The sequence below is a fragment of the Rhamphochromis longiceps genome, unplaced genomic scaffold (genome assembly GCF_057381845.1).
Source record: "Rhamphochromis longiceps isolate RC_006_pf unplaced genomic scaffold, R_longiceps_female_GT1.1 unmapped_scaffold_4, whole genome shotgun sequence".
NCBI lineage: Eukaryota > Metazoa > Chordata > Actinopteri > Cichliformes > Cichlidae > Rhamphochromis > Rhamphochromis longiceps.
The window spans coordinates 784,003-797,433 of NW_028187224.1; the positions used below are offsets into that span (position 1 = coordinate 784,003).

The window sequence follows — 13,431 nt, forward strand, 5'->3', positions numbered from 1 at the left end:
CTGCTGAGTCTTGTCCTGTGGAGGTGGCTCTTCTATGTTGTGCCATGCGCTTGTGAAGTGGCTGTTTGGTCTCTCCAATGTAGAGGTCTGGGCATTCCTCGCTGCACTGTACAGCAAACACCACGTTGTTAAGTCTGTGTTTTGGCGTTTTATCTTTCGGGTGAACCAGTTTTTGTCTGAGCGTGTTGCTGGGTCTGAAATACACCGGGATGTCATGCTTGGAGAAAACTCTCCTGAGTTTTTCTGATACACCGGCTACATAGGGGATGACAATGTTGTTGCGTCTGTCCTTCTTATCCTCCCTCGCTGGTGTCTGATCTTCTTTTCTGTGCCTCTTTGCTGACAGTAGAGCTGGGCGATATGAGATTTTTTTCATATCACGACATGTTTTTTTCATTTCAGGCGATAACGATATCTATCACGATATCAGCCAAATAACTATATTTGTAAGATTTAAATGTGCCGTTGCTCACAAGTAAAATGTGAAATAATCAGCAGCTTGTTTTTATTTAAATATTTATTTCCCATAATAAGTTCAACAGGGTAGATGTACTTCAGGAACATGAGACTTTTTCAGATAAATAAAGCCAAATATTGCAAACTACACAAAAGGCAGCCGCTAAAGCGTTTAAGTTTCAAAATAGAACAAACGAAACAGACTAAATTGTCAATTCCACTTAGAAACAAAATATTAATTCTAAAAATAAATCTTAGTTTGTTTTACAGAAGAACAGACAAAAATGACTAACTTTTGTCAATATCAAATAAACTGAGAACTAAAAGGAAATTCTCAATCTCTCCTTGTTGTATAGCTTAGCTTTTCAAACAGTTTTAACAGTTACTTTAGTCTGACAAAAGCCGAATGACAAATTAGCGCTTCCAGTCAGAGACTGAGGCTACGTCCACACGTACACGGGTGTTTTTGAAAACGGAGATTTTCCGTTTTCGTTTTAAAAAATAATCCCGTCCACACATAAAGGCAGAAATGAAGGAAAACGCTGCTATGAACATGCCAAAGCAGCAGGTGGCGCTAGATTCCTAACCGTGCCGAAATGTTGGCCAATCAGAAGTCTAGAAGCCTCGGTGGGAAAAAGTAAACAAAGCTGGGGCATAGAAGCAGAACCGAGTCGTATGTGTGGACGGACAGTAACTGTGTGTATATGTAAGCATTTAAACACTGCAGAGAGTAGAATTAACAGTAACAGTATTGTAGAAATTCATTTCACCGAAACAATAACGTGGCGCACAGTGTGACGCATGCACCAGTTTATTGTATTTCCAGACTTGCTTTCGGCACAATTTACAGTGCACGCTACTCTGTTTTTGTCAGACTTGAAATAGCCGAAATACCTTCACACTATGGAACTTCTATGGCTCTTCCGTTCGACAATCTCTCCGGCATTCGAACCATCATCTGGTTTTTCTTCGGTCACGCTCGGTTGAATTTTCTAGTCGGCACACTCATTTCCTCCATTACCCGCTGGCTGCTTCCCAAACAAACACACGTGCGGCTTGGCACTTGTGCTGTACGTAACAAGTCACGTGATGTGACGCTGCGGCTGTGATTGGTTCGGCTCTGCGCTACTTAATTTGGATTGGCTGACCTTTTTTTTATTTTTATTTTTAAGAGGACAAGAGCGGCGAGGTCTATCGCGATAGCTTAATTTCTCTATCGAGTAAAAGTTATATCGCGATACATATCGTTATCGTTCTATCGCCCAGCTCTAGCTGACAGAGGCTCCTTTGACTACGATGACCTGGATGACTGAGAACCTTCACAGACACTTGTGGTCAAATAATGTGTTGTGCAGCACGCAGGACAGACAGCGCACAATGTGCTTTGAAGTAGCAGCCAAGAAAGGTGTAATTTAAGTCTACGAACAGTGAACACCCGTGTGCACACCTGTGTGGATCAGCGTGCTTGTATTCAAATGTTTTCCACATGTAATGGTCTGCAAGAGGATGTAGCGAGCCATAGCCCCGTCCCCCAGGGCATGAAACAGGCATGGAGGAGATCCAGGCCCCAGAGTGCGAGAGCCCAAGGAGGACAACCGGAGGGGCATCTGTGCCACCCTCATGGGAAGGGCTGAGGATCCCCAGACGAGGCGTCACCCAGTAGCCACCGAGCAGAAGCTAGAGGGGGCTTCACCAGCGTGCCCAACGGCTCCGCCGGCAGCCGGCTGTGCCAGAGTGAACCGAGCCGCAGGCCCAGAGGCCAGAGGCCCGAGGGCCCCCCACACCCCGGAGGAGGCCTGACCGAGCAACAGGCGCCAGGCCCCGCCAGGTAGCCACCGGGAGTGAGCCGGTACATACCTGAGCGCCCAGCCCCTGACACCAAGAACCACCAATGCACCGACCCCTGAGGGCATCAGTCACCAGCAGGGAGTGTGGTGAGGGGAGATAGGCCTTGGAGGGCCTGGGAGTTCCCAGAGAGGTGGAGTCTAAGACCCGACCTGACATATAGACACAGACAAACAGGCACACACAGACACAAACATGCGTTCCCACCCTCATGCACACATATACAAACACTCAGCACTCACCCAACGTAAGGACTGACATAAATGGACATGTACACCCAATCACACTCCCCAAACATACTCTATACCCCGGGTCCAGGTACCCTCGCCCCCAGAGGGGGAAGCAGAACCCAGACCCAAGAGATGTTACCCTTCCCCCCGGGGTGGAGGCAAGCAGACCGTCCCAGGCTCCGCAGCAGCAGGGAGGCCAATCGGACAGCCAACATCTCCTCCCAGCCCCCCCGCCCCGATGGCTAGCAGAGAACGGGGGTGTGTGAAGACCCCATACCTCCCTCCTCCCGCTCATGTGTAGTGTTGCTGCGTGTTGCTCTAAAGTGCATTTAAAACTAAAAAATGGTGCTGCTGCCAGAGAGCAGCAGGTGTTAGCATGGCCCCTCCCGAGAACCCTCAATGTCTACATGGATTTAAAATTGAGAGGTGGGCACCAGCGCCAGAGGTAGGTTTGAGTACACAGACCGTCCACTGGACGCCGTTAACGTGCCCACCCTCAAGGCCCTATATATATGTGTGTGTTATGAGAGTGTAAGTAATGTGGATGTCTAAGTTGTGAGATAAAATTGAGGCACAGGTGGCCAGAAGGGGACGGGGGGGGGGGGGGGGGGGGATGTCTCACCTGCACTCCTGTGACACACCCGCACCCCAAGGCCCTACCTGTATGGGTGAGTGTGGTGGAGCGGGAAGAGGGAGGTAGCCGGGGATGGGGAGGAAAAGGAGGGAGGGGAGGATGCCCCTCCCTAGGGCCAGCTCCCCCGCTGACCCCAGTAGGCACCCCCGTCCTCTGGTACCCACCAAGGCAAGGGAGCCCAGGTCCATCCAGACCGCGGCCTACGGTAGCACTGCCAAGCCCCACAGGACCCGGGGCAGCCCACCCTACCCACCGCAGAGGAAACTGTACCCACCCCAAAATGAACATATTTCAAGTAAACAGCTGGACTGATCAGGTCCAAACACAGAGTGATAAACTTGTCAAACAGCTGTCATATCTTTATATAGAAGCTCTTTATAAATGCTGCTCACTGCAGTCTGTTTACTAATAATGTAAAAGTGTTAGAAACACAGAAACATCAGAATGGTCTTTGTTCACAGAAACCTGTCTGGGATCCTTTGTTGTTCTTTTGATGCAGAGTTACATTATAAATATAAAGAGTTATTTCAGAGTCTCATCAGTTTTCCTGCATGTCTTTATTTAACACATCAGCAGGGCTGAAGCTCTCATGTTAAACACACACTGATCTATGGACACGTTCATGTGTTTCTAACAGAACCAGGCTGTTATCAGCCTGCACTAACATTATGTCACACACACTGAATGTAACAGTGACAGTTTACATCATCACACAATCAGCTGTGATTGTTTCACTGTCATCAAACGAGTCAACAGGAAGTAGAATCAATAGAAACCAATCATTTACTGACAGCATGTCTGATGGAAATAAGTGCAGATTATGTATGAAGTCTAACTGCACACAGTAACTGTGTTACAATAAGGACTTAACAGCGCCCTCTGCTGGAGTGTTTCACACTGAGAGCAGCTTTCCTCTGAATTCAGTGAGGTTATGACTGAAATTATTGGTGTAGTCGGTTTTATAAAGACCAGACCAGTAAAAACAAGAGTGTCTCTGCTGTCTGTGAGGAGATGGAGCCGAACATCAAGCTGTGCTGTTTCACAGTGAAGCCAGGTGGCTGTCACCAGGAAAAGTCTTGTCCTGAGTTTTTGAGCTCAGAGAGCAGATCAGATGTTTTTGGAGCAGGAGCACAAGTATGAAGTCGCAGAGTTAGTGATGAGACCTTCCTGGCAAAACTGGCCTACCTGAGTGACATATTTGGAAATGAAGTAAATCTACAGCTTCAAGGGAAAGATAAAAACCTCCCTCAGGTCACAAGATCAGCTCTGTCACTGGAAAGCTTGCAGTGTGGGGCAGGAGACTCGATGAAGGAGACACAGATTCATTGGAGAACCTGCATGAATTTGTTGACACTACTGATGATGATGCCGCCTCAGTGACTCCATATATCAAGCAGCATATTTCATCACTGATGGGATACTTTTAAAAGGACTTCCATGAAAACAGTTCCCAGCATGACAAGCTCCAACTGGTTTCAGCTTTGCAGAGCAGAACCAGTTCATTGACGTCTGACTCCACACTGAGACTGCAGTTCACATCACAGACACTGAGTGGATTCTGGCTGAGTGTAGAGAAGCAGTATCCACTCTGAGGGCAGCAGGCTCTGGGCGTTCTTCTTCCTTTAGTCTCATCTTTGTGAGGCTTCTCTGCTGCTGCTGCAGACCAAGTCCAGGTCCCAGCTAAACACTGAGCAGGAGCTGAGAGCTGCAGGATCCTGCTTCAAAGCTGCTTTGAAAAGCTGTGCACTGCAAAACGTGCTCGTCGGAGCCATTAATGCTGACTTTGTTATTTTGATCAAAGAAAGAAATCAGCACAAACTGTTTGATTCGTTTTTGTTTTGTAGGTTAAAGTGTTTCATATATTGTGCTCCTGAGTTAATGTTGCTGATCAGTTTGAATTCATTTTGATTGTTTATGGAGTTTATTTCATTTTATGTTTCAGTATCAAACGGTTCAAATGTTTATAGTTTTATTAAGGATGTAATTTATTTTTTATTGAAGGTAAATTGTTGCACTTTACTTTGTTTCCATCTAAAAGTGTTACATTGTTTCTCTTCCAAACTAAAAAGTGTTTCTGCTGCAGCTTCCTTTCACTCTTTATCATTTTCCAGTCAGTGAAAGTCTTTTTGTGTCCTCCTAAAATCCACCGTGCTCACAGTGAACACTCGTATGCTGTTGTGCTGTCACAGACTGTTATCAGCCGTGTAGCCGCTCATACCTCATTTATTCTTCTTGTTCTACCGTCAGACCCAGGCGCACAGCTTTGGTTGAAGTTCTTATGTTTGATTTCATAACAGCTCTTCAGATTTCCACTCTTTATAACTTTATAAGTATTTTTGACAAAGCCATCTTCTTTTACTCATCCACTCAGCAAGCGCAAGCGCCCAAGACAGTAACCTATCAACTCACATACCCACATAGCTTGTTCTTCTTTGTCGTTTTATTGGCAGTTGGTGGTGCATTACCGCCAACAGCTGGCTGGGAGAGTGGACCAGCATGATGCTAACCTGCATAGCTGCGTGTCGCGGCAGTTCAAAAGTCCGCCACGGCAGCCGGCAGGAAGAAACTATCCAACTACACGGTAAATGAGAAACTGCTTTGTGATCCGGACAAAATCCTCTTGGGGTCTGGATTTGGACCGGAGTCCAGGAGTTGGGGACCCCTGTTATAGTACCATATCACCCTATTAGAGAACTTTGCTCTCACACTGCAGGCCTACTTGTTGTTCCTAGAGTATTTAACCCTTGGATGCACAACCTACCAATACCTACACTCTTCCACGAGTGGGGTCAAAATTACCCCAAATAGAAACAATGCATTTTGCTATAAACTCTGTTGTTATTCTTCAAAATCTTTAAAACAAAGAGTTGTAATAGTTTCATATTTGAGGTATTTCTCATAAAACATGATTGTGACATGAGGCCCTTTGCATTTTTATTTATTTTTTCATTAATTTTCAGTTTTTGTATCACTTTTGTATGCTTGCTCGGCCTATACTGCAGAAGCTGGGTCTTCCCTCTGAAAGGCACAAGTTGTTCATCCACTGTAACACAATCACTGTGGATGAATTTCTGCCTGCAGTTGACCAGGAACAGGCCCCATATGTAGCAGAAAGCTGCCATGTGGTTTGTTTTCAGTCGGTAGGCTCTGGTCCTCTTGTCCTCAAAGTGCAAGAAAGGGGCGAAATCTTTAAATCTTTGAATTGACATAGTGGCCTTGTACAATGGGTTATGCAGAGAACTCCCAAAAAACACACCGACTGGTACATCCCAGTTCTTCTCACTTCCTGCAAGAATGGTCAATCAAATGAAGGCCAGGAGCTTATGTTTGATTACATTTTTCCACTCTTTCCCCTGTCTGTGGCTACTCTTCGTGCCTCCATGTTTGTGTATGACAGCACCTCTTCTATTAAATTATCAGACATGAACATCTTCCATGCATTTACTGGGGAGAAAGTACTAAACCCAGGTGCAAGCCCTGGCCGACTAATTCAGAATATTGTGGCTAGAGCAGTAAGAGGGGCTCATTCTGTTAGACTCAATATTTATTTCCTCTTCAGAGGACTCCTCTGTATCTGACTGGCCTTGTTCGGGTGGGGGGGGGGGGGGGGGGGGCAATAGTCTGGGTCCTCTATATCTTAGATGTGAGATTCTGAGTCAATGCCTCCAATGGGCTCTTCATCCCATCCGTCCTGGATCATTTGTAGGGCCACAGGGATCCTAGCTGGCCTCATAGCAGCCGTGTTACTTTATATAACAAAAGCGGAGCACAGCAAACACCGGAGCCCAAGAAAACAGCCCAAACACAGGGCAGTTCAGGGGGCCGACTATGCGGACAGCAACGGCGAAGGAGACGACGGAGCAGTTCAGGGGGCCGGCCGCACGGAAGGCAGCGGCGGCGGCGGCGGCAAAGGAGACGACGGAGCAGTTCAGGGGCCGGCCGCACGGAAGGCAGCGGCGGTTCTTAAGTGTCAGGCATACTGGCCAAGGCTCGGTGGGCACAGGACCAGGCGAGGCAGGACCAGACGTGGATGAAGGCTCGGAGGAGGCTGGACCAGACAAGGCTGACGAAGCCAAAGCAGAAGCTGGACCAGGCGACGCTGAAGCTGATGACGCTGGTGGAGCAACGGGCCCCTCGGACCCTCCAGCGGAGACAGGAGGCTGAACGGGCCCCTCGGACCCTCCAGCGGAGACGAGGAGGTGCTGGCTGGGCTCACTGGAACCCCCAGCGGACGAGGTAGATGGCGGCACGGGAGCCACGGAGTGCTGGATGAGCTCATCCGAGCTTCCAGCAGGAGCTGATGTAGAGCCAGAGAGAATTGGGACCCCGGGCTCAACGTTAAGCTGGCTAGAAAACTGCACTGCTACGGGGAACTGGGCCAAAGGTTCAGGTGCGAGCTGAGCTGCTGGACACACGGGGACCTGAGCTGCTGGACACACGGGGACCTGAGCTGCTAATGGTGGAGAAGTAAATGACTGCACAGGGACTGAACTGATGTCTGTAGTAACGGTGGTGGTGAGAGTGGAGTAGGTGGTGGAGTTAATGACTTCACAGGGGAATGAACTAGAGGTAGTGACGGTTGTGGTGCTGGTGGTTGAGTGGATGACTGTGCTAAGGGAGGCTGCACTGGGGACACTGGAGACACTGGAGACTGCACTGGGGAAAGCTGAGCTGCAGGGGACTGAACTGGAGACTGCAGTGACGGTTGTGGTGGAGGTGTAACGGGTGGAGGAGCAGCTGAATTGGCTGCGGGTTGGATGGCTAATGGCTCAGCTACAGAGTGTCTTAATGGCAGGGCTATAGGTTGAATGATTGACTGAGTAGCAGCCTGAATGGCTGAGTGTAGTGATGGTTGTGGCGGAAGAGAAACAGGTGGTAGTGTGGAAGATGGAGCTAAGGGTGACTGAGCGGCAGACCGAACTGATGACTGAAGCGATGGTAGAGGTGAAAATGGAGCTTGTGGTGGAGTTAATGGCTGTGCTAGCGGGGACACAGGAGACGCAGCTTGTAGCTGGGCAGCTAAGAGAGCTTCAGGAGGCTGGGCAGCTGATAAACTGTTCACATTACCATCCGTAGCACAAAACACAACCCCTGAACGAATAGTCCCACGGTTCGACACAGAAAAAGAGTCCTTACTCACCACAGCCGGCGATGTACAAGTCCGAACGTCCGGCTGTGGGGTGGCGCGCTGGCGGCGTGATCATCGTTTCTTCCTCGCAGACGGCGCCGAAGGGCCGGGCAAAACCACATCCGGCCGGTGTGGCTGACGTGGCTGCTCCAGGGTGGCTGTTGTCTGTTGCTGCTGGGCCAAGTCTGATTTTTTCCGAGCCTCCCAGGCTTCATTCACATTGGCCAATAAGTCCACACATCCTCTGACCTGGCGGAGATGGGAATTTCCTCCGAGGATTGCTTCGATAGCATTTATTCCCACAATCTTTGCCCGTGTATTTGAAGTGTGGGTTATCCACTCGACTAGGCGTTGGACACGTATCAGATCGCTCTCCCCGGGTAAGTCTGCTGGGTCCATGTTGTGGTCACGTCGTACTGTCATGAAACGCTGTGTGGCAGGCAGGGATTGGACCCAAACGCAAACTCACGGGGACAGAACTTGAACTCAAAAGCACAGCTTTATTGCTGGAAAACAGAACACAAGCAATACAAAACTAAACTGGGAAATGCTAATTATAACACATACCAGAAGACACGGGGAGAATCACACACAGCAAGAGAGACGACGCGACACTGACTCAGAGAAACACAGGGTTTAAATACACTGGGGAGTAACGAGGGGAATGAGACACAGAAGGAGGGCACAGATGGGAACTCAAACATGCAGACACAGACTTACACAGAACAGAGGGGACACAGAGCAACATGAAGGGCAAGGGATCGAAACTAGAAACCATAGAATAACTTACACAAGTACAAAAATACAAACATCACAAAGAACTAAAAACGCTGGGTCAGGAGACCCAGGACCGTGACAGGTGCTCCTCCACCGCAAAAGAAGCGTGTATTCTCTGAATTTCCGGGAATGCTCATATTTTGACAGCGAATGCACACCTGCGGACCACTTATGTGCAGCCCTGACTATAAATCATGTACGTTACTGTGCAAAAATTAATTCTTGATCCATCAGAAGTGTAAGTGGAACAGTCAGAGTTGCTAAGAATGAAAGTTTCATAGAAGATTCCATAGGAACTGCTTGGAGTCATTTTTAACCCCACTTGTGGAAGAGTGGGGTAGTGATACAAAAACTGCATTTTTTTAATTAATGAAAAAATAAATAAAAATGCAAATGGCCTCATGTTACAAACATATTTTATGAGGAATACCTGGAATATGAATATATTACAACTTTGCATTTTAAAGATTTTGGAGAAAAACAACCCCTGGGGTCATTTTTGACCCCACGTGTGCATCTAAGGGTTAAAGTAGAATGGGAGGCAGAGCCTTCAGTTTTCAGGCCCCTCTTCTGTGGAACCAGCTTCCAGTTTGGATTCAGGAGACAGACACTATCTCTACTTTTAAGATTAGGCTTCAAACTTTCCTTTTTGCTAAAGCATATAGTTAGGGCTGGACCAGGTGACCCTGAATCCTCCTTTAGTTACACTCAAAGAAATCTGTTGTCAGGGCCGGCCCGTGGCATAGGCCGTATAGGCAAATGCTAAGGGCGCCGTCCATCAGGGGGCGCCACGCCAGTGCCACAAATGTTGAAAAAAAAAAAAAAAAGTTGGTACTATTATTTCTAAATACAAAAAATAATCCCACGTTAATTAAAATGCAAAGTAAAGCTTATTTAATAGAAATATTATTTGTTAGAACATTACGCTCCCCCTCCCCGCACGGTGCGCCCCCTCCCTTCCCGTATCAAGGTTCCTTTTGGACGTCACCACATCAAAAAATCAACACAAGATGTCAAAACGGCCAAAACTGTCAGGTGGCCAGGGAAGAAAAAAGAGAAAAGAAGAGGAGGAGAAACGAGAAAAAGACAGAGGTAGGTAACGTTAGCCTACATGAAATTATTTGAATGTGATAGTAACCTAAATTTTTAGCATTAAGCTAATGTTACATGATTCGCTAATTGCTAATCAATAAATAGCTAGTTAACTGTTTTAACGTCAGTTAATATTGTGGAGGGGGCTAAATTGTTATGGAAAATAATAATGTAACGTTAGGTAATTACAGTACTCCCACCTTTCCCACCATTCCTCATTTGTATTCATCTTTTAAGCAGGTGTTTTTTGTTTACATTGTTATTGCCTTCTGGTTAGCTAACGTTTACCCTGCAGGTAATAGTCACTTTTCCACCCCTGTATATATTATAGTTGTAAGCCTAGTTGTTAAAGTGCACATCATTAATGTTAATTAAGCAATATCACATGAGAGGGAATGCTGTTTTTTAATATGAGCACTGCTGTGATTCGGTCAAAGATAATCATAACATAACATTCTCATATGATATTATACTGTTACTTTGCATTCTGCTATTCAGCATTTCACTGTAATGATGACAATAAATTGAATCTAATCTAATTTGCATATCAGTTAACATCATACATATATCTCTTTGGTTTTTCATTTATATTATATCATTTCATTTTATTCCTGGAATCATATGTTTTTATTATTAGACTTTAATACTCAGTGGTGTCACATACTCCTCTCTTCAGATGCACTGTTGAAGTTTCTAAATCCCACCCCTGGGCCATCTACCACATGGATAGTGTCAGGAGAAGACATACCACAAGTTAAAGAGCATTTCCTGGGCTTTCTTGTTGCAGAGGAATCAACAGGAGATCATTTGTCAACTCTCATGCTAAAACGGATAGAGGAGCTTAACATTCCTTTTGAAGACTGCAGAGGACAGTCCTATGACAATGGGGCCAACATGAAGGGAAAAAATAAAGGTGTTCAGGCAAGGTTGCTTCAGCTAAACTCAAGAGCTTTTTTGGTCCCATGTGGTGCCCACACTTTAAATCTGGTAGTAGCTGATGCTGCAAAAAGCTCACCAGATGCCCTTGGCTACTTTGGGCATTTAGCAAAATTATTCAAGCTCCTCTCAGCCTCCACCCATAGGTGGGGTGTTCTCCTGAAACATGTGAAAACCACCTTGAAATCATGGGCTGAGACCAGATGGGAAAGCAGGATAAAAAGCATTGAGGCAGTCAGATATCAGGCTCGGCAAGTCAGAGAGGCTCTTCTGGAGGTGAGGGAAACAGCTACAGACCCTGTGGTCAGAGTTGAAGCCCAGTCTTTGGCTGAGGAGATTGGATCCTATCGTTTTTGCATTTGTACAGCCATCTGGTATGACATTCTCAGCAAGATCCAGTATGTGAGTAAACTCATGCAGTCGGCCTCCATGCAGCTAGATGTGGCTGTCGACTTGCTAAAGAAAACCAAAGATTCCCTCACCAGCTACAGAAACACTGGATTTTCTGATGCACAGACAACGGCAAAGGAGATGTGTGAAGAAATGAATGTGGAGGCTGAACTCAAACAAAAGCGATTGAGAACCACCAAAAGGCACTTCGGTTATGAGTCTCCAGATGAGCCCATACAAGATGCACTTAAAAAAAATGGAAACCACATTTTTTAATGTGGTAGTGGATACAGCCATCTCTTCACTTGATGAGAGATTTCAGAACCTTGGAGAGGTGAATGACAAGTTTGGAGTACTCCTCGATTTCCACAACTTACAAAAAGAAGAGCTGCTACAGCAGTGCCAAACACTGAGTACTACTCTGACCCATGACAGCCAGCCGGACATTAATGGCACAGAACTTGCAATGGAAATGCAGAATTTCCCACCATTGCCATCAAAGAACATGACAAACATGGAACTCTTGACCTTCCTGCATGAGAAGAAGCTGGTAGAAATTTACCCCAACATGTGGGTTGCTCTGAGAATCTTTGCCACTCTTCCTGTTACAGTAGCTGCTGCTGAAAGAAGCTTCTCTAAGCTCAAACTCATTAAAACCTACCTGAGATCTACTATGATGCAAGAACGTCTCAGTGGACTTTCCATCATAAGCATAAATCATGTGGTCTCAAATCAGTTGTCATATGATGATGTTGTAGATGACTTTGCTGCAAGAAAGACTAGGAGAGTAAGGCTGTAGCAGGTGATGTGAGGTTGATGAGGGGGTGGTGTACAGTAATTTGTAAGTCATTCTAGTTAATGCAGTATTAAAAAGCACAACTAGAGAACTCTGTAGGATCCCCTTTTTTGTAATATAGTTGTTAAAGTCATACTGGTTTATTTAATATCTTGTTTTGTGCAGTGCCTTATTTATATTGTATTTTTAATTTATTTTATCCAACTTGTTGACACGTTTTATTGTGTTTATGTATATAAAATTTACTGTATTTCATATATTCATTTTTTATTTTTTGTATTCATTTATTTATTCATATCTTTTTTTTTTATCTTGTTAATTATTCTGATTGTGAATTTGCTTTCTTTAAGTAAAAAAAAAAAGGTCAAAGACAAAGCTATTCGGTTTCTTGTGAGTACATACACTACACTGCCGATGTAGGGGGAGCGCCACCTAAAATCTTGCCTAGGGCGCCAGATTGGTTAGGGCCGGGCCTGTCTGTTGTTGTGGGCGTAGTTGTCTGCTGCTGAAAACTCCAGTGATTTTCCTGCAGTTTGACATCTAATGTGATCTTGTGAACTTCGTGAGTCCAGGTAACGAACCACTCTGACTAGACTGTATCCTGTCATCTCAACAAGAACAAGAATTAAGTGTCTGAATTTCATGCAGATGCTACATGATTTAATTATGTTCACCACAGAAACATGAAATTATTTCGTTCAAATCACAAGTTTGAATCTTGTACATGTAACAACCACCCAATAGGTGTAGGCTGCTGGGGGACTCCCATGATGCACTGGGTGTTTCTTCTTCACTCACTGTGTGTTAATACACCTCTACGTGTTTAATCATGAGTTATTATTCATATCTGGCTCCTCCACAGCACGTCTTTGATGTCTTCTTTCTCTCAGCCGAACTGGTCACATGGCTGCCCCTCCCTGAGCCTCGGCACATCCTGTGGCTGCAGAATAAGCAGCAGCTCTAATCAAACATGATCAATCCTCAAGTGTCAGTGAGAATAATAGAAAAAGAAAAGGAAGTCATTTGTCATGAGAAGTGGGGCTCAGGAGGTGGAGCAGGTCACCTGACAATAGAAAGGTCGGTGGTTTGATCCCTGCTGCTCCAGTCTGCATGCCAAAGCATCTTTACTGGTCGTGTTACTATGGTA

The 13,431-nt window shown here is 45.9% G+C and overlaps 1 protein-coding gene across 1 annotated transcript in view; it reads left to right on the forward strand.

Moving 5' to 3' along the window:
• The window catches only part of LOC146640606 (NLR family CARD domain-containing protein 3-like), a 248,787-nt gene that overhangs the window by 123,483 nt on the left and 111,873 nt on the right, over positions 1-13,431 (forward strand). The window lies entirely within an intron of this gene.